Source organism: Thermobia domestica, chromosome 16 (genome assembly GCF_964235325.1).
Source record: "Thermobia domestica chromosome 16, izTheDome1.hap1.1, whole genome shotgun sequence".
In the NCBI taxonomy this organism is placed as follows: Eukaryota; Metazoa; Arthropoda; class Insecta; order Zygentoma; family Lepismatidae; genus Thermobia; species Thermobia domestica.
This window is the reverse complement of record NC_137469.1, coordinates 76,821,837-76,843,048: the sequence shown is the minus strand read 5'-3', so window position 1 is coordinate 76,843,048 and position 21,212 is coordinate 76,821,837. Positions and strand designations below refer to the sequence as shown.

At 34.3% G+C, this 21,212-nt stretch overlaps 1 protein-coding gene across 4 annotated transcripts in view; it reads right to left on the bottom strand.

Moving 5' to 3' along the window:
- Positions 1-21,212, bottom strand: part of LOC145673176 (uncharacterized) — a 244,208-nt gene that overhangs the window by 95,271 nt on the left and 127,725 nt on the right. For all 4 annotated transcript variants that reach the window (XR_014128727.1, XM_081742631.1, XM_081742633.1 and 1 more), the window contains exon 2: positions 9,540-9,655. The gene's annotated coding sequence lies outside the window, so the exon portion shown is untranslated. The remainder of the gene's footprint in view (positions 1-9,539; positions 9,656-21,212) is intronic.

Here is a 21,212-nt window from a genome sequence, read left to right as displayed (position 1 = left end):
TAAAGAAAATATGTTTAAAAATGATTATCTGTTAATGAAGTAATATACTTAAAGAGATATTTGTATATTTGTATGAAAACATAGCATCTCCATACGCGAAATTTGATTATGTGGTCCGCGGAAGATTTGTTACTACAAAAAATTTGGAGATCCACAATATAAAATTGACATAAAAATTAATGACAGGTCTACATCATATTAGTATGTGACAGACCCGTATCCATGGGGTCTCGGGGAGCGTGCCCCCTCTAAATTTTTACTGGCCCCCTAAAATTTTCACAGTACGCTTGCAAATGAACTATCACAGGGTGCAAAATTTCAAAGTCAGACGCACTCGCCAATCCAAAAATAATGGTCGCCAGTATCTCTCACGTACAAATTGAGATGTCCCGCCCTCCTCCAAACGGCCTTTGGTTTGACAAAGAAAGACTTCACATTCCATGTTTTCTCTCACTCAGTGACAATTATTTTCTTACGAAACAGAAAATGCACTGCCCTGTGACTTCAGGCAGAAACCATTCCTACTGAACGAACACTGGTCGCGAGCTCTAGATTTCTAGTCGCCAATGGCGACTTGGCGACCGGAAAATTTGTGCGCTGAGCTATAATATGATGATTAACAATGATACGTTTGGATCAGGACCCCCTCCCAAACTTCTACCGTGCTTCCTCTAGATTTTTTGGCTGGCTACCAGCCTAGTATGTGATAAGTGACAGGGCCGTAACTTGAGGAGGGAAGGAGCAAATGTATCCCCAAGGAAGCTTCCCGTCGTTCGAGGGGACCCATTTTAAGACAAAATTTTCTTACTCCGTATACGATACGAACATGAAACTATAAATCAAGCATCGAATATGTCCACTATATTAATAAACAAAACAACACATAAAAAGGTAAATAAAACAAAAATCAGTCGTGGGCCCATTTCAATAAAAAAGTTTACTATCAGGGGCCCTAGAAATAATGTTTATTCGTATGGCTTTGATATTTGTCAATATTGTCCCCTTAATCCATTTGTCATGTATGGAACGGGCCCAAAGGTGTAACTAACGACCCGGGCCCATAAAGAGTAAGAGAAAGATGGAAAGAGGAAGCCCAAGAATTAGAGAAACAACTTTTTTCTAGGAGCACCAAATACGCGTATTAATGCTTACCCCCCTCCCAAGAAAAATCTAAGTTACGGCGCTGGATAAATGGATGCAGGTGTAGAATACATAAATATAGAAACAGTAATTTATGATTAAAATGAATGGCTGCGTGTGAAAGAGGACTGTACTACTAATTTTTAAAAATTATATAACGTTTACTGTATGTAGAAAACGATGGTGCTGTCCTATTTTATGAGTTTGAATTTGCAAAATTTACGAAAGAAGTATGTAATATATTTCTCGGGTTCTCTAGGATTACGGGGGAGCAAAACTTAGTAAAAATACAATGTTTATAGGTGGAATGAGTAAATGTTGCGGAAAGATAATTGGTATTGATATGTGAGTAATTTGTGAACTGAGTAGACTGGAAATGCCATGTGCGGAATGGAAAATTTTGCAATTACTATTTGCTATTAATTAGAATGGACGAATGCCACGTGCATTGCGGCGTTCTAACTCGACTTCGCTTGCTAGCGCTCGCTCGTCAATATTTATTTATTTATTTATTGATACAAGTCATGGCCATTACCAGCATCTATGGCCTTAAGACCATCACGTTGGACGGATGACATCCTCGCGGCGAGCACACAATCGCGGTACAGGGAACGGATAAGGAAAGAAGCTGCCTGAGGCCTGTAAATTAGATACCATCCCGGCATTTACCTAGTGTGAATGAGGAAATCACAGGAAAAACCTCATTTAAGATAGCTAGCCTGAAAAAGCTGTTACACCTTTTCGATCGACTCACCCTGCCGGAAATCGAGCCCAGGACCAAAGGCGAGACATTAGCGACTACTCATGCTCAGCAATACTGTCTGAAACTCTTTAGTTAGTGGTATGTTTGGCTTTATGTAGATTAACCTCATAAACATTCAAGAAAACAGCAATGATTTTCAACAAAAAATGCTTTCTCACCGTAATCCGACATATGGCTAGTTTGCAAAGTACATACTGAGAAAAAAAAATTTGTAGGTAGTGTATTTAAAACGATAGATAACATGCGTAATTCCTGTAGTTTTTGGACAACGTACAGCAAACGTATAACTGAAAACGCATGTTTTATAATACTTACTTACCGTATAAGTGTTCCATCTATACGTACTTTCCGTATGAAACAATATAGGCGGTCAGGATCTCACATACAAATCGACGCAGAATGTCCATAGTAGAATAGAATATGGCTGCAGAATGTAACATAGGTGATATACGGAAAACTGTTAGATGTCAGACATCCTGCAATGGCATGATGTAACATCTAAGGGCAGTACGTATGTAGCATATGCTCCATACTGATTTCTGTAGTAAGCAAGAGGATTTCGTATATTTGTACAATATACCGCTGTCCGGAGAACGGATTTTTCTTAGTGTGCAGTTCATAAGCAAGGACGCTCATGTTGTGGTTTCCAAGGGGGGGGGGGGGGAAGTATAAGTGATGTTTCCAATATAGTTTCAAATTTTGCTGTAAGTAATGTAAAAATTCTATTGGATTTTCAATATTCCCAAGTACAATTTCCTCTTAGGGGGCGAGCGCCCCTCCTTTCCCCCCTTGATGGGCGCCCTTGTTCATAAGTAATGCAGTTATGTGGGTGCTGAACCTGTGGGTTCAGTATTTCTTGATAAATCCATTAAATATTGTGCGTGTAATCCACAACGCTTACAGATATAGGCGGGAATTCATGTCACTTAATGACCTTTCCATTTTAAGGCAGTAATAAATGCGAAAATTGTCGATAAGTAATTCGCCTACTTTGATTTTGCGAATAGTTCGTAGTATGTGCGACTTTGTCCATGCGGCGTTTAGGGTATGGTCGACGTCGATAAGCTAATAAAACGAATTGAGTGCGTAAATTGAGCCAGTGGGTGCGTAAACGTAAACCTCGTATAGCTTTAGCTTAGGTATAAGCTGCATAATTACTTTATTACATCAGTGTTAATATGCATCCTTAAATTGGGATAGAGCAGTTTCCGCAGTTCAGATCAACAATACGTGGACAAATTCATATTACTTTGAAACTCACATTTTTTTATGAAAATAGTGTCATCACGCCTTCTAGACTGTACATGTGTTGGCGCATGCCAGTGATCCACCAGGAACAGGTAAAATTCAGGGGCGCTACGAGAGATAATTGTTCAAAAATTACATATGTTTTAACAAAAAATATGTGTGCACACTTAGTAGTAGTAATAGTAGTAATGATAGTATAATAGTAGTAAGGCAGTAGTAGTAGGGTAGTAGTTTAGTAGTAGCCAGGGCCGCAACGAGAGAGGGGCTAGGGGGACCAGGTCCCTCAACTTTTTGTGGCCCTTCCAGACATCGATACAAAATTTTATTATTAATACAGAAACACAATTTATATACTTCTAAGATAATTTTAATGGCTTGGCCCCCCTAACATATTCACGGCCCTCCCAAACTTTGTAGCTGGTTTCGGCCCTGGTAATAGCAATGATAGTATAATAATACGCTAGTAGGAGTAGTAGTAGTAGTATAATAAGGCAGTAATGGTAGTAGTAATGATAGTATACTAGTAGTAGTAGAGTAGCAGTAGCTCGGGTTAGGTTAGGGTAGGTTCAGGCAGCGAAATAGTCATATTTCAAGTCCCTTGTACATTAGTTTGCAGCTCTGGAATAACGCCCTTTTGGAGAGTTTCATAGAAATGAAAGCAACATCTTATTGCTGTATCTATGTTCACAGATGACTTACATATTCTGCGCCTTCATAAATAAATTCCCTAACATTTGTCTTTTGTTCTGAATTAACACATTTTACCTGTAAATTGTAATTTTAAAAATGTCCACGTATTCTTAATCCCGTTTCTGCCACTCCAAAACACATACTAAACCTACAAGAGTTCATTTGGTGCTAAAAGAAATTGATATATCATGAATGTCAGCACACTTATAAAATAGAACATAACTGAGGAAACCTGAAATTTCAATCTTGATACACGTATCAGTGCGCAGCACGAAATGAGATATTTTTTAAAATCCTGGCGTTCTTCCCGCCTTTGATGGTACAAGCCGCAATTATTTACGCATTATTCAGTGCATTGATTGTGTATAATCTTGTTCGTTTGTTGAATGTAAAACGCAACTCACACAACCGTTGTAACAACATAATGTGTTTTTTATTGTCCACCAGAACACGAACAAATTCCAGGTATGTCTTAAATTATAATCCACCTTGGCATGTTATCTCAGCCGTAATGCTGTCAACAGAGCTGCCTTGCTTATGGATACACTGCGCATTAAGTGCTCCAGGGTAGTGACGACATTAAGTGACGTCATGCCCTGTTGCTCTGGTTGTGTCAACTTAAGAACTCCCTACTGTCATTCTTTATATATAGAACAGGGGACCCTCGGGATAGCTTTTCTGCTGTTACTTTTCCCAGGATACTTTGCGGTCGGTGACGTCACGTGGAGGTATCGCGGTATTTTTCAAAATAAGTGAGATTCTGCATTCTACTGTTTCAAGATGGGGAAAAGTTATCTTACTTGTGCAGTAGCTCATTCTAATAACATAGGAAGCAATACAAATGAAATAATGTTCCATCGATTCCCTAAAAATGATGAACTTCGAAGAAGATTGATTTCCTGCTGTAAGCGAAAGAGCACTTTTAATGTGGATAACGCACAAATATGTTCTGCTCGCTTTTCACCAGAGGATTATTAAAGAGTTTGAAAAAACGAGATTCTAAGTTTCTTGCAAAAGTAGTGTTTAAGATCTGACGTTGTTCCTTCATTATTGGTACCGAACTGGCATTGGGGAAAAATAAAGTAGACACTAGTCAAGTCGAAAAACAGGTGTGTAACAACAATAATTAATTTTACTTTTATGGCATTTGTTTCTGAGGGCCTGAAGCTTAAGGAGTTTATGTACGTAAAGTGAAGTGGAAGGGGGTACCAACGAGAATATAAATGTATACTCTCATATATTCTTTAGTTTAAGTGATATTCGTAAGTTTTGTTAAGCATCTGAAACATTATTCTAGCAAAGTGCTCAAAGTGCACTTTGAGCAGAACATTCATAGGAACCTATTACGAACCGAACCTAACCTAACTTTACCTAATCTAACCTAATCTAATCTTGCTTAACCGAACCGTACCTGTTACGTACAAATCACATTGATTTTATTCCTTCTCGAATGCCACATCGTATGACAAAATCATTTGTTCTGATCAAAGTGCACTCTTATCATTCTTATAATTAAAGAACTGGCCGAGAGAGGGGGCTAAGCCACAAAAACTAAATTCCGATAAATCGAAAGACACAGCGTAGGACAAATAACTGCAAACTTTTCCCTGTGAAGGTGGTTCATTTATGTATGTATACCACTCTATAGATATCTGTGCAACTTATAACCTGTAATACATATGTAAAATGTGTTATATTGAGTAATAAACAAATATATAAGGAAATATTTTGGAGTCACGATTTCTGACAATTTGGTTAATACACACTAAATACAACGGGTTAGGTTAGATTTCCAACCTGACCTAACTTAACCTAACCTAATTTGATTAGGTTAGGTTAGATTCGGTTATATTAGGTTAGGGTGGATTAGATTTCTAACATAACCTAACCTATCCTAACATAACCTAACCTAATTTGTTATGTTAGGTTTATGTGTTTGCTTTATGTATTTTACTACCTGAAGTGTTCTTATTGAGAGGATTAGTTTATGGAAAGTATTTGAACTCCTTCCACCCTTAAAATTAACGTTTCAATGAAAGTGCAACGACAAAAATCCATACTGCCACCTCTTCCCCACGCCCAAAGATGATGAATTTGATTTTAAACGGTATCAGTGGTCACTATTCAGTGACCCTGAAAATTATGGACTGGACACCAATTTCGATTGTTTTTGATTATTTGTCACTTCCTTCCTATCTCCTCTCATCCCGAGCGAAAAAATGATAATTTCCTAAGTTAGGCCTGGTTGCATTAAAGTACCAAAAATCGTTAAAGTTGATCGAGGAGAAGTTAGTAATCAAACATTGTTACAATGAATAGAAAATGTCCCCTCTGCCCCTTAAAACGGAAAGTTTCAAAAATAATGGGACATGTTTTTATTTAAGCTTAATGAGGGGTTTATATATCGAATTTCATCTTTCTAACTTGATAGGTTCGTGAGATACTGTATTTTAGGTACAAATTTTGAACGCCTTCTACCGCTTAGGATTCGCCCTTTAATCAAAGTAATAAGGGCCAGGTCAACTCAAGTACGGTACTAAAAATTATAAAAATCGATCCAAAGCTCTACAATGAATTAGCAAGTAAACATTATATCCATTTTTATTTGTATAGATAATTAATCATTATTGACGGTATTTATATATTTATTACATTATATTGTCTCATCTGTGAGTAGAAATAACTCATTATTCGTATTTGGAAAGACAAGGAATATCATAATTATGTTTTGAATCCAGTTTTACGAATAAAGCGCGAAGTGTAACAAGCAGGCAAGCGAAAAAAATTTTCACCGATACCTCCACATGACGTCACGGACGGGGAGCCAATCAGAACGCTAATCGCGAACTGGGGCTACCTGTTATTTTATATACCTTGTATATAGAATATGTAGACAACAACGATTATAAATGATTAGATGTTCCTTTAGCAGAAACGAAGTTTGAATAGATACAGAGCGAAAATACGCACAAATTCGGAAATTTTGCCAGCTGAAACTCATTACTTTAAAAAGAAGGAATAATATCGGGAAGTAATTTATGCTTATGCTTTTCCTGAGGTCTTATCTTGTCTTCTTCACCATTGACGGTGTTATAATAGGTGCATCAGCTTTATTAGCCAAGTATGCTATAAATGTGTGTAACTTGAATTACTTATTCGAAAATTGAATTACTTATATTAAAAATTGTAAAGAAGTTTACAAATGGCGGATGCCACCATTTGCATTTTTTGGTCGACTTTCAAGTCGAATTGCCTGTTATATATAGTAAAGAAAATGTAGTAGAGTAAAAATTGTAATTGTGTAAATCCAAGATCAGGAAAAACAGTTTATCAAAATCAGTTAAAGAAATGTATAGCCACAATAGGGTGTAATAATAGTCAAAATCGTGAAGGAGTTCCAATGGGAAGAAGAGGGCCAGTTACCCAGATAGTCAGGGTGTAAAAGTTGAAAAAAGTGAAAAATAAATGAAATGAAGACGTGTAAAGTAGTTGTAGATGATTGCAGATGATTTCATGAATATTTGTAAAAGTGTATAAAAAGTGTTCGATGAGAGATGTTCACTTTATCCACTCCCTCTTCAGCACCTCACTTTAAGAGATGTTGACACTATCACATGCATCGCGGAACTCCTTTCCTGAGGTGATTTACTAAGGCAGAAATAACCTTTCTTTCTTTCTTAACCTATTTTGAGGTTTTAAATCTTCCAAGTGCAGACCTATATCTCAGACACCTATAACACTCAGTTTTGTTGTAAATAATTGTTTTGTAATATGATAGGTCTAAAGTAATTTTTAGGTAAAAGATAGTGAAATGGGTTATGAAAGATGCCAGATGGAATGTGACTCAACGTAACCTAATGTACTGTACAGACAACTGCTGTGTATCCAGCATATTGCAACAACGGTACAAATTACACATAAAACACTTTTTACACACAAAACACACAAGGAATTTGTAGTCCAAAATTTAAAATTATGCTTTTCCTCCTTTTCAACGTTGATGCATAAGATCTTGGTAGTGGAAACGTAAAACCAGCAATATTAGATTACGTATTGCCTACATAGACCACACAGTTTACGTTGTTCACATTATATGTGCATTGTTTACGTGTAAACGTAGACCATGGATTTTTATACATAGATGCGTATCACCGATTTTGAGACAGATACAATCACCCGTAAACTGTTCATACATTTTTTTTTTTTTTTTTAATATTTATGCTTGATAACAGCACGAATTACAGTATTAAAATGTTGTATAACTATTCAATGTAACTAAGTAAATTTTCCGAAAATCACACACAATCAATCTACATGACACCAGTAATTTAGAAGCTGAATACATTTGAATACATTAGATTCATTTTAAAATTTTAAATGATCTTCTTGATTTATGCTTGAACACAATATAATATTAAACACTTTATAATTTACTATCTGCTAATTTTAATGAAACTCCTGACACCTTACTAAAATATAACTAGAAATACCATTATTTTGACTATCACACGTTTAAGGTGATTTATTTTGTGTTACGAAGAGCAACTGGTCTCGAACGAACTAAGCTAATTATGTTTCTTGGTAATTATAAACTTGTTAATTCCAATAAACGATTGTTTTACTTGGCTGCTTATATCACGGTTAAGATGTTTAATAGTCTTTCTATGCAATTCTGATTAATGATATTTTATTGAATACATACAATAGTAGAAAATTTAAAAATTACTGCACAGAAATTATGGCACATGAGCGCAATTTCATATACAATCATGCGCACAGAATCCTGCACGACACCGATAGACTGAATATACAGGACAGTGATGATTTTAGGGGTGGCCTGCTCAACAAAGTTACCAGTATTTTTGGACTATTACTTCAACCTCCTGTATATTGAAATTTTGCTGGGGGAAATCGTCTGAAATCATCATTACTAGAGGGTATGACTAAAAGCCATGTCAGTATGTTGTATTGTACTCTCTTCTAGCATGTAGACAGTCGTAGAAATGCAGGGTACCACCCTGGGAAATGGTGCTCCACGCTACTTCCGCCTTGTGAAACAGTTGGTCAAGATTTGTTGTCACTAAGAATCAGGGATGCACCCACTCCTTCCAAAACTTCCTAACTCAACATATATTTGAATACTTTCTCAATAAAACAGGGAAATAATTGATGTAGCATGAAATTTTGATCTCACACTTCAGTTGTACTCATTCTCTTATAAAATCAATTTAGTACTATTATTGCATTCTGAAAATACAGGTGAAAGTATTTAACAATTACTTATCGTCTTTTCGGGTGCAGAATAATACCCGTTCAAATACTACATAGACGTAGTGGCTTCTAGTATTGGGCCTCTTCCCCAAAGCTTGGAATCCTCCCCCCCAAAAAAAATCTGGGTGTGAGCCTGCCAAAAGTAAAGGGAATGTTTAAAATTTGAAGGACAAAAGTGTTTCATATTCGCAGGCCTGATTAGACACTGTCCTTACAATTGAACCCAACTAAATTAACATACAGAAATTGTTAGCAAACACCTCTGGTAACCTGACAAACGACATAAACTGGTACGATAATATCACGCAAATCAAAGACGCGTATTAACCATATGGCTATACAGAACCACTATCAATAAATAACTTTCTGCAAATGATAGCGTATAGTGTTAAACACTAACATAAAAAAAAAAAAAATGCTTTCTTACCTCAAGAGAATAGCTGCAAAGCAAAGTCGTTGTGTTCCGATGTTTATTACGAGATTAACTTAAAGTATTTTATTATTCACGTCATCGTGGCCGACATTCCCACATTTCTTAGTAACCTGAAACAGAGAAAGAAGGTAAAGTCAGCATCAGATTGTTCAGAAGTAACGTAAACTTACAATTTTTTCATTTTAAGAAATATACGAAATATGAATATTAAACTACTCATTTAAATACACACTAATGAATTCAATACGTGTATTATTTTTTTAATCGTGTGTTTAGCATATCAAGAGAAAAATATCATGACATACGCAGAAATAATAAATGTGGTACATATCAATGATATACACGGTACATTATTTTGTAATTCTTTCAATTAATAGCACCAGGACAGTCTGGTACGAATACTGCTTTTTCTACACAACATACAATCAACGTTTTACTTAGATATTATTCATAGATAGTGTCAGTTTAGTAGAGATTTTTATGTCGTTTTAAAATTTACAGTTGAGTTCCCCATTTAATAAGATTAGTTAACTTATTTTTACACGCCTTTGGAAAATTATTGTTAATGTCAATATTTCTGACAATTTAATACATTTTAACAAGTTTAAGATATAAGCGGTATTATGATTATTTTGCTTCAGAGATTAAAAAATTATGGTCAACCCACTTGTTAATATTGACTTTTTGACGTCATGAATAATCCTACAGAGTAACACTACTTAAATATTTTCTTATCAACTCTCTTTAGACTATACCAGCTGTCTGAAGTCAGTTCTTTAGCCTAGCCGGCATAACCGTGGGACGTAAAACGCAAAAGATTTCATTTCTTTTCATGATGTGGGAAGTTTGTTTAGTTGCTTTAATTTTCAACCAAATTTGCATTAAAACTTTGAATGACATTCAACATATCAAATTTGAATAATTTTTGACATGTAAATTTGAATAAACTTTGTGACATAAGGAATTTACAGGGAATTTGTGTACTATCAACTTGTATGCTCGCATATAGGTTTGAACTGTGAAATTTGAATCTAACTTTCGCATTTGCATTGCCTAATTTGTATCAAATTAGATTGGTGCTAAGGGCCCGTTTACTGGTGGGATCCCAGGTTCGATCCCAGCCTGCGAGAAGTGCACTTTTCGGTGGACAAACACTGTGTGAATGGGTTTTCTCGGAGTTATCTTTCCCTCCAACTTTCTTTACTACATCATCATCATCACCGCTTCCCTTAGCCTCGGTACATAAATGTGGGACGTTAAATAAATAAATAAATAAATAAAACAGACTAATGCTAACTAGGTAGTAATACTTAAACTCTATATGTAAGTACAAAAACATTAAATTTTCTGTTTTTACAGATTTCAACTGTTCAAACATATAAACATTACGTTAAAACGATATAAACACAACACATCCCACTATTTATAGTTCTGCATTTGAAAAAAAGCACGCACTTCCTTGTTTTATGTTTCTTTAAAAAAGTGTTTTCCGTATACCACATCCTTAAAAATAAAGAAAAGGTGCGACATATATTTACTGCTTTTCTATATAGTATACAGTTGCAATTCCGTTTAGTATAATATGGGTGTTTAACTGTCATTCTCACAGCGCTATAACAACAGCGATAAACGCACAGCGGAACTCCAACTATGTGTGTGTGTGTATTTCTTAACTGCCTCCGCATGAATATACAGTAACTGCTGTTCGCAACTTTGTTCTATTCACTGCAAGGAAGAACGGTATCTCCATTCAAAAGAAGTCATTCAATGAAAAAACCGAAAAAGGAAAAGGCAAATTAAGGGCTTTTTTTTTTCTTCCGTATAAGAGACTGTGAAAGTAAAGTCCTCGCGTCACTGACAGAAAACCTTCTTGAGCGTAAAAACAAGTAAAGTGTTTTTGGAGTAATTTGTAATATATCTTCACGAATATCTTCAGCGTGTTACTATTACTTAGCAAATTTTTTTCCTCTTTCTTCTTAAGTACTTAATTCATTATGCAAGGTAATTAATGCACATTAAATGTACTTAGTGTCTCTGTCAAGAGTTAGGCTTCTCGACATCGTTGTTCAGAATTTAAAGTACCTTGTATTAGAAGAATATTTATTTATTGACATGTGCAAGTGAATATTTATCTATTGGAGCCATAATTTATTCCAGTTTCCATACAGCTTTCTCAACAACAGGAGGAATATACTGATTATCTTATCCCTGCTGCACTGGCTTAGTAACATGTTCAATAGATAAATAAAAATAGTCATCCTCATAGATTGGGATGTGGATAAAACAACAGCTGAGACAGTCTTCTCTGCTGATCTGATATCTTGTGTGCGCGCCTTTGGTGAACAGGGTTCCGGGTTCGATTCCCAGTGGGAAAGGTTTGAAGAATTTGAATTTATTATGGTGGTTCGAATTCTACCTTAAAGTGCACGCCCATATCTCGTACAGCCCCCGTGTTGAAAAGGGTTACTAAACTCCAATGTAATCAAGAGTTGACTCTGTCTTGTCTCAAGAATGTGTTGTAAAAATGTCTCGTTTCGAAAAATGTATCACCTTCAATTGAAAGTTCTGTTCCGTCTTGAAACTCTTCGCAAAAATTGTCTCGTCTCGTCTTGTGTATAATTCTAATCATAGTCAACCATTATCAATCTACTAAGACCTCTTCAACTATCCTCCACAGCCACCAATCTTGGGCAATTCTCTTCCACATTACAGCACAGTACTTCTTGATTCCTTGACACCACACTGCGTGAGGGTATTTCCTAAGTGTTGTCTGTTACTTGGTACTGTATTTTACGGTCTATAAGACGCACTTTTTTCCTTCGAAAAATTGACTCCAAAATTCAGGTGCGCCTTATACTCGAAATTAATATAAAAGTCCAGTGTTTGATTTAAAATTCCCGCCAGTCTTAAAAATGACCATATATTCGATGCCGCGGGAAACTTATCACTATCTGGCAACATTGGATACAACTGGAAGCAGCAGTGCACCGACGCGACGAACATGAGTGCGGGGATTCACAAGCTTGCTAACACTGTGTCTCTTTCGCCCCGCCCCCTAATAAAAATCGTAAAGATGTTACGGTTTTTTTTAATGCTTAAAAATTAAGGTGCGTCTTGTACTCCTTAGCGTCTTATAGTCCGTAAAATACAGTAACCCTTTACAAGAATTGTTTTTGACCATCGATCATTTCTTCTGCAATCTATTCAGTTCACTGCTACTTTAATACCTTTATTTTCATGATATTATTCGTCACTTTTGGCTTCTTGAATGAACTTGGAATGAACTTCAGCAACTCCTATTAGCTGCTCAACTCCTAGAACTGAACATTATTGAACATCTTATGGTTAGTTTCAAAGTAGCGAATCCAGTGATGAAGGATGTGCTTCGAATTTTAGAACAGACGGTTCTCTAACAGCTTCTCATCTTAGCTTTTTATAAAATTCGTGAGAACTATGTTACACCATAAGTTATCTCAAAATGAGCTTAGGAGCCATCTTAAAATACTGTATGCACACGGGTTAAAGTTTGAAGTGAATGAAAGTACTTTATTAAAAAAAAATAATAATAAATGTAAAACAAACAGCAATACTAAAAGTTATCAAACCTAACTCTATGAAAAAATAGGAAGTACTATGGAAATAATAGAGTGGTAAGAATTTGTACATGGTATTTTTAACCGAGAAATATGTAAGATATGGTGGAATAATAATTAACTTCACACGAGATATATAATCTTAATAGGTGGGCACAAAATGAACCCCCTTGGTAGTCTGCGTTGCAAAAACTACCTAAGTAGTGGAAGGGTTGAGAGGACCTTATAAAGTTTACAACAAAAGCATAACCCATGTTAAGTGTGAGAAATTTACACTATATCTTATGCTGTGGTGTCTCACACTATTACTCTCTCCCCTTCCAAAAAACAAAGCTATAATGCCATTTGAACAATTGCTCACGTAAAGACATATTACATCACTGCTTAGGTCAATCACTACAAAAAATGTTTAAAAAATATTTTCCTCGTTAGATTCTAGTTTTTATCCACTTTATTTTTTTCTTTACCATTGCTAATCTTCTTTCGTTGTTGTTACAAGAAAAAAACAAACAAACAAAACAACAACAATAAAAAAAGTGAAGACAAACTAGAGGTATCTATTTAATGAGGGTCGGTAACGACCTTGCTTTACACTACACACAGACCTACAAGCAACGTACAACAACCAGCTTTCTTTCTTTTCGCCTCTCGCCATTCACTTGTCGACATCCTCGATCTCGGAAGTAGATCGGAAATCCCTTAACTAAGCGACACACTTCTTAATTGAGTGAGAAAGAAATAAATAAAAAGAAACAAGGTATCGCTTTTACAACAACATACGTATACGCTTTTAAAAAGAAATTACAGCTGTAGATGTCGATGGATCTGATGTCTGCGACACGCCTTCTTTGCTACTTAAATATCGATTTCAAGGTCATTGTAGTACTCTGTATTAAAGGGAAAATGATAGTTGCATTCAACACTTTTCAACATGTTCATGAAAAGGGATACTTACACAATAGTACAAAGGATATACTTATCTTATTGTAACTATATATTTAACAAAAATGAAAGCTGAGCTTCAAAATATTTGGACCTGAAATGTCCAAATTGTATGTCAAACCGATCAGATGTTCAAAATTTCATCAATTACGTCTGAATTGGTCTAACACAGCTTTTCACCATTTCCTAATATGGAAATGCCATACTACTACTAATAATAATAATAATTCGCCATAATGAATTGTGAAAGAAAAAAATGTATATTTCCTTTAAATTCATACTTAAGATTATATGTGCATACAGGGTGTTTGAAAACAACACCGACAACGTTTGGGAGGAGATTCCTGACACCAAGATAAGACAAAAAATATAGACCAACCTGGGTGCACAAGTGCTTCCTTTCGGAGTTATAGGCTGCCCAAAACATGAGAAAATGAACTTTTAAAAGTCCATAGCTCCGAAACTATGGAACCTACCGTAGACGGGTCAAAACTTCACTTAGAAACTAATATATGCCCTATCCAAAAATCCATGTTTCAGAATCCTAAGATATTCACGCGACAATTTTTATAGAGGAAGTTTGGCTATGGGAATATAATTTGAACTACCCACCAACTACCTCCATAAAAATTGTTGCGGAAGTACCGCACGATTCTGAAACAGATATTTGGACAGAGCAAATATTAGTTCCTAAGTAAAGTCCTGACCCGACCATGGTAGGTCCCATAGTCTTGGAGTTATGGACTTTTAAATTTCATTTTTTCATGTTTTCGGCAACCTATAACTCCGAAAGGAAGCATTTGTGCACCCAGGTTGGTTTATACTTTTTGTCTTATCTTGGTGTTGGGAATCACCTCCCAAACGTTGTCGGTGTTGTTTTGAAACACTCTGTATAAACGCTAGGCCCATATTCGAACTCTGACTGAACTGGGAAAATGATAATAATAATTTTAAAAGTACTAGCTGAACCTGCACTCTCTACATAGCGCATCATTCACATATGAACATGAATCTCTTTATCATTCCTCACAATATCTTTACATTTCCCTTTACACACACAAGTGAAAGGCATCTTGATAAAAATCAGTAAGGGGTACCATAAAGAGGAGATTTTTTTCGATTATATTTTCAATATCTCCCACCGTTTGCAAGATTGAGCCTACTTCCGGTTGGAGTTTCTAATTCATGTATGATCAGTTTGCTTTCTTCTTACATGCAGTATGAAATAAGAAAATAAATTACACAAACAATTAATTATAATGTCAGTGATATATGGTGTTCATTGGGCAAAATATCCCAAACAATAAAGATTCATCTTAGTGTGGAGAAATGGTTATCCTTTGTTTTTCATTATTATTTGGGCACTAAACAAACGCCTGAGAGATATGCAACCACAGTATACACCAATGTTGTGTTGAATGCATAACTATATGGTATGATGCTTTACTTTTTTAAAATTTCAACACTTCAAGTATACCCCTAAAAGTGTAATAAAGAAATAACGGACACGTTTTTTTTTTTTTTTTTTTTTAATATTCAATTAGAACTGGAAAATCTACACAAAACTTGGAATTGACCAGTGAAAACGGCACGTTTCTAGCACTTGTGATTTTCGAGACCTAACTGTCAAAAGGATTGCGGACAAACATATAAACCTAGGATTTTAATATAGAGATTTAAAAGTAGATTTTAAAATAATCCAATTTTTCCAGAATGTTCAACATCATTTGAGCCAATTAAAAGAATGGAGACTAAACGAAGGAACCTTAGTTGAAGAAAAATATAATATGTTTCCAATACCTTCTATTTCCTAATTTTCCATTTTACACACACACAATTAAGATGAGTTTAAATGAGCACTGTTAACCAATAGATGGCAGCACGTTTTCCTTATTTTTTCACATGTATTGTATAAGGAGTGACAATTTTTAAAACAATTTAATCAAATTCATGAAATAAATATTCAAACTTTGTCCAAAAATAAATTGAATCATTAGTCAGGGAATAATCTGTGCAGTTTCTTGAAATTTTGTTTCTTTTTCTTTGTCGAGTAAGTTCCATTATTAGAAACATGTTTCTGAAGAGCAAAATTAAACACAATGAATAAAATGACATAACTAAAAACTGCACTATAATTTGCTTATTTGTTTTGGAGCAGAGTTTGAATTAGTTTGAATATTGTCGCTTCATTCAAAGTACACTGGATAAAGAAAACGTGCTGTCATCTATTGGCCTAACATTTACACTCCCCTTACAAGAGAGCCTTCATCAGAGTTCTTTCTTCCAATTAATCATACATACAGTGGCGGCTTTAGCGGATAGGTCGGGTAAGCACAGGCCTACCCAAAAATTTTGAAAAATATATAAATGCTAAAAGATTCAATAAAGAGTAAATATATTTTCCACTATTTACATTAATGGTAAATAATTATTTAACAAATAGCATCAACCACTACTGTAAAAGTAATTTCCTATTGTCATTAATCGATCAAATATGTATATGTATCCATGAGCGAGACACGGGCCTACCCAAAATTAAAATCCTAAAGCCGCCCCTGCATACCTATAATAATATTATCTCTCTGGATAGGACCTGGTCAAAGCACTTTATGTTGGCTAGACGTAATTTCTAATACTTTTTTTCAGTTTATATATGGCTCATTCCGCTTTCCTTACCTTACTGTGTATGTTTGAGGTATGTATTAATTACACAGTATTTTTCTCACATCTCGAAAAGAAATTTAAAACTGAGGTTTAGTGTTGTGAATCTTTACATGGAAATCTGTACCCATTGGAAGTTCACCCGTACATCATCTCCTAAAAAAAAAAAAAAAAAAAAAAAAAGCCTTATTCGCCTCGTACCGGAAAAAAAATCTTTTTCATTTTAAATAAGATTTTCAAATTCTCATTTAAGAGGTATAAACACTTGAAGGTTTTATTTAACCTCATACCGGTACTTAAGAAAGTGGTAGGTGGTAAAGATAACCTTTCCGACGAATTACTACAGGAGGGCACAAAGACACATTGTACGAGTAGAAGTCTCATTTTAGCAAGCATTTCCAGGACATGTTCTACGATGTTCTGTTTCAGCACCCCAATTTATAATATATACTCCTTAGTCGTAATAATAGTCGAACTATTTATGGATATATACCCAAATAGTGGTTGTTCGGAGTTTAAGTAGCCTCTATGCCCAGTCACATTGAACTGTAATCATTCATTCATTCATTCAATAATAATAATAATAATAATAATAATAATAATAATAATAATAATAATAATAATAATAATAATAATAATAATAATAATAATAATAATAATTTTATATTGAATGCTGCGAACAGCTCTTAGGCAAAAAAATACAACATTTCTAAAACATCAAAATATAACGTGGTACGTACACTAAACTAGAAAGTAAAATAAACTCTGATAAAGACAGTAGAAGAATCACACACTAGGAATTTCGATTTCGTCCAACAGACGTTGACTGCTAGAATGTGTTTGGTACCATCTAACGACGCAATGTGGAACTTCTAGCATTCTTATACACCGTTTCAATAGGAGAAATTGGAGGTATGGATAGACACTGTTAAAGTCCCGTTACTCCTGAAGACGATAACGGCTTTACTCTATTAACGACCCTGAACGAGATAATTGCTCCAGCTGTCTACTGCAGAAAACAGAATTTAAAAATTCGCTTTCGTTCCATAGTTATCGTGCGGAGTAACGTACATACGTTAAAAATCTTATAAGGTCCACTAAAATAATAATGATAATAATAATAATAATAATAATAATGAATTATAAGATAACTGTCTAAGATTAGAACCTTTGTCAGAAACTTAAGATATACATTTTTTTTAAATTAAAAATAATTTTAAAATCAAGGATAAAGTAAAAATTAATTAATGTTCTAAAATATCATTATTAAAACATTGTAATTAAAGTTTCATTTAAGCCCCGATGTAACGCGAACCTGTAAAATTTTCATGTCCATCAACGTATCACTTAATTGACATATGGGTTAAGATATACTGGAGATAAATGTAACATTAAGATATCAAAGATAAGCTGTTAACTCCTTGTCATAAATTCAATATTCGTTAAAATATGACAACCACTCTATATGACTTTTTCTTCATGCTGAGTTTTAACAATAATAATAATAATAATAATAATAATAATAATAATAATAATAATAATAATAATAATAACAATTTTTCATATTTCAATGAAATTATTCAAAGAATCTACTACATAAGTTACCTACCAGTTTATGATTCAAATACTCAGGAACGTGCTTGCAATATCAGTTTCACTAAAAGTGACATTACAACATTTGGCACCATAAACCAGAGCTAAGAAGAATCTTGTGGTTAATTGGAAGCAGTTTTTTGTGGTTACTATTTACTCTTGTCTCAGAAATCAGCGACACTGAAGTTTTAATGCTAACTGAGCAGCGTGTCTCTCTAGTGGTTAACCTCATAACGACATTGCATTACGAATTCTTATACTCGCTTAACACTATAAAAGCAAATGAGTGGTTTTTAATAGAAGCGTTTCACTGACCTCAATCAAAAACTGGATCTGACATCTATGACCATCTGCTTCTTAAGTACTCGCTTCATAAAAATGTCAAAATAGCCTACTCTACTCAATGCATACAAGCTTTTAAATATATTTACTGAATTCCTTTTCAATTACAATAATAATATATTTTTTCTTTTTTTTTTTTATTACATTCATTCACGACTTATCTGTAGACAGATATAACAGACACAATACATTTACTTTCAACAAAAAATTATTGCTAGTCTTCTATTTTAAAGGTGACCTTAATTCAAGGTGAAATGTTTTATTTAAGATTTGATGGAGAATTGTTACGTACACTATTCCATCTGACTACTTAAAAGAAGCTGAAGAGAAATTTAATGGTGTAAAGAGTACTTTTGAGGTGTCAGGCAATGCTTCACTATTCTTGATTGCTAGACTTAAATAAATGTTATTAATTGAGGCTTATTTATAATAACTTTTCTCCTCCTCCTCCTCCTCCTCCTCCTCTAGTTTCTACAAGGAGCCAACTTAGTTACGAATCAAATTTGCATATTATCAAAGTCCTGATCAGATAATATAAAGGGATATTCCAAGTGGGAGCTACAGTATGTTTTTTGGAACTTCTAGGATACTCATCACACATACACGACCAATAAATTCGATGATTAAGTAATACAGTAAACTGTACAATCACGAAATTGTCAACTCCCAACTTTCAAGACACACAATAATATTTACATTCTTGTTCCGACCAGTGTCGGCTCTTGACGGAAGTTACATAGATAAAACATAAACTTTTATCTCTTCAAACTAAGGCAATAAATAAATAAAAGGTACAGGACCACTGCACTAAACTTTTTCACTCCAATTCCTTAAATTAAATCATGTTGTGCTGCAGTTATTAACGGAACATTTTCTTGTGAAATCCAAACACAATTAAAAGGCGGTTTCGAAATTTTTCACCCAAAGGAAACTTATCCCCAAACGTAAACTACCCCTTGTAGATTTTTCCATAAGAAAATTACTTATGGCATATGTTAAGAGTTGATATATTGATGTATAAAATAAAATCGCAGAAGTCGTATTTTACAAAATTGACAATAAATTCGCCCCCAAAAGCAAACTATCCCTTCTGGTTATTCTCATCAAAGTTACTTACGCAACATTAGAGGAATATTTAAAATATATTTATTTATGAAATACGAACAAAATCGCCTGAGTTGTTTTTGAGAAAATCGTCCGAAAAAACTCACCCTCAACAACAAACTACCCTGCGTAGACATTTTCGTAGATGTACATGCGTAGGGAAAATGATCTATTTCAATATTGTCAGATTATTAATGAAATATGAATAAAATCGCCTGAGTCGTTTTGAAGAAAATTATCTGAAAAAAATTAACCCAAGAGTAGACTACACCTTCTCCATTTTTTTCAAGGAAATTACTTATACCACAGCAAATTTCTCGTCTTGTCTCAAAAACGAGACGAGAAAAGTATTTTTTTACATTCGAGACTAGAGGACAAATTTCATGAATCACATCGGCAACACTGGTTCAACCAAGTCTTAGATCCCAAACACTGTTTTAGTGTTACATGGTTCATAGGATAAAATCTATAAATTGATAAAGTGTTTATACGAACACAATGACGAGAATTTATCAACGTTTAAAGGTACGGAATTCATCATGCAATATACTCCAATATTAACTATGATTTAAATGTTGTTATATTAGACCCTCCGTAGACTTCTTGTGACTCAGAAGAATTGTTACAACTTTTAGATGAAATTAGGGAAGAAAATAGCGATTAATTTTGTAGTCAGAAACAATATTAAGTTATTATTTCTTATGCTTCCAACCTATACTTAATATTGTTTCTGACTGTACATACATTTACAAAACGAAACAAGATAAGATTTGTACAAAATGTATAAAACTAGACTTCTACAGAATTTACGAGACGAGACTGAAAATCTTATTTTTCGTTTCGTCTTGTGGGCCACACTATGTGAAAGTGTATCAATATAGTGTTTAGCAATTGGTGAAGCAAAATTTTACCTATTGTAAGAAATTGCTCATCATGTTTATTATTAATAATTTTAAACTAGTATTTGTATCAAATACTGTACTTTATATGCTTGTACAATATTTCATTCTGTGTCGTATTTTATTCTCTGTGTAATGTTTTCGTCGCTTGTTATTAAAAAAAAAAAAAAAAAAAAAAAAAAAAAACAAAAAAAAAAAAAAACAAGACGTCCGTGCTGTTACAGTACATGTTTCGGGGAAAGTTTAGGAAGCTAGTTACAAGATAGCCTAATTTATTAAGGCCAATAAAACGTACACAACAGATGAAACATTGTTAATGTCTACTTGCAAAGGATAATGAAAATAATCCTGAACTCAGAAGATGCTAATGAAATTTCAAAAATTCCTCTCTCTGATAATACAATCAGAAATTTATTTCATTTTCAAAAATCAACTTCATATCTGTGAACTGCGCTTCATGACATTGACTGAAATTAAAACATCTCACTCAGAGGAAAAGATTCAAATACGCCGATGAAGAAATGAGAATCACA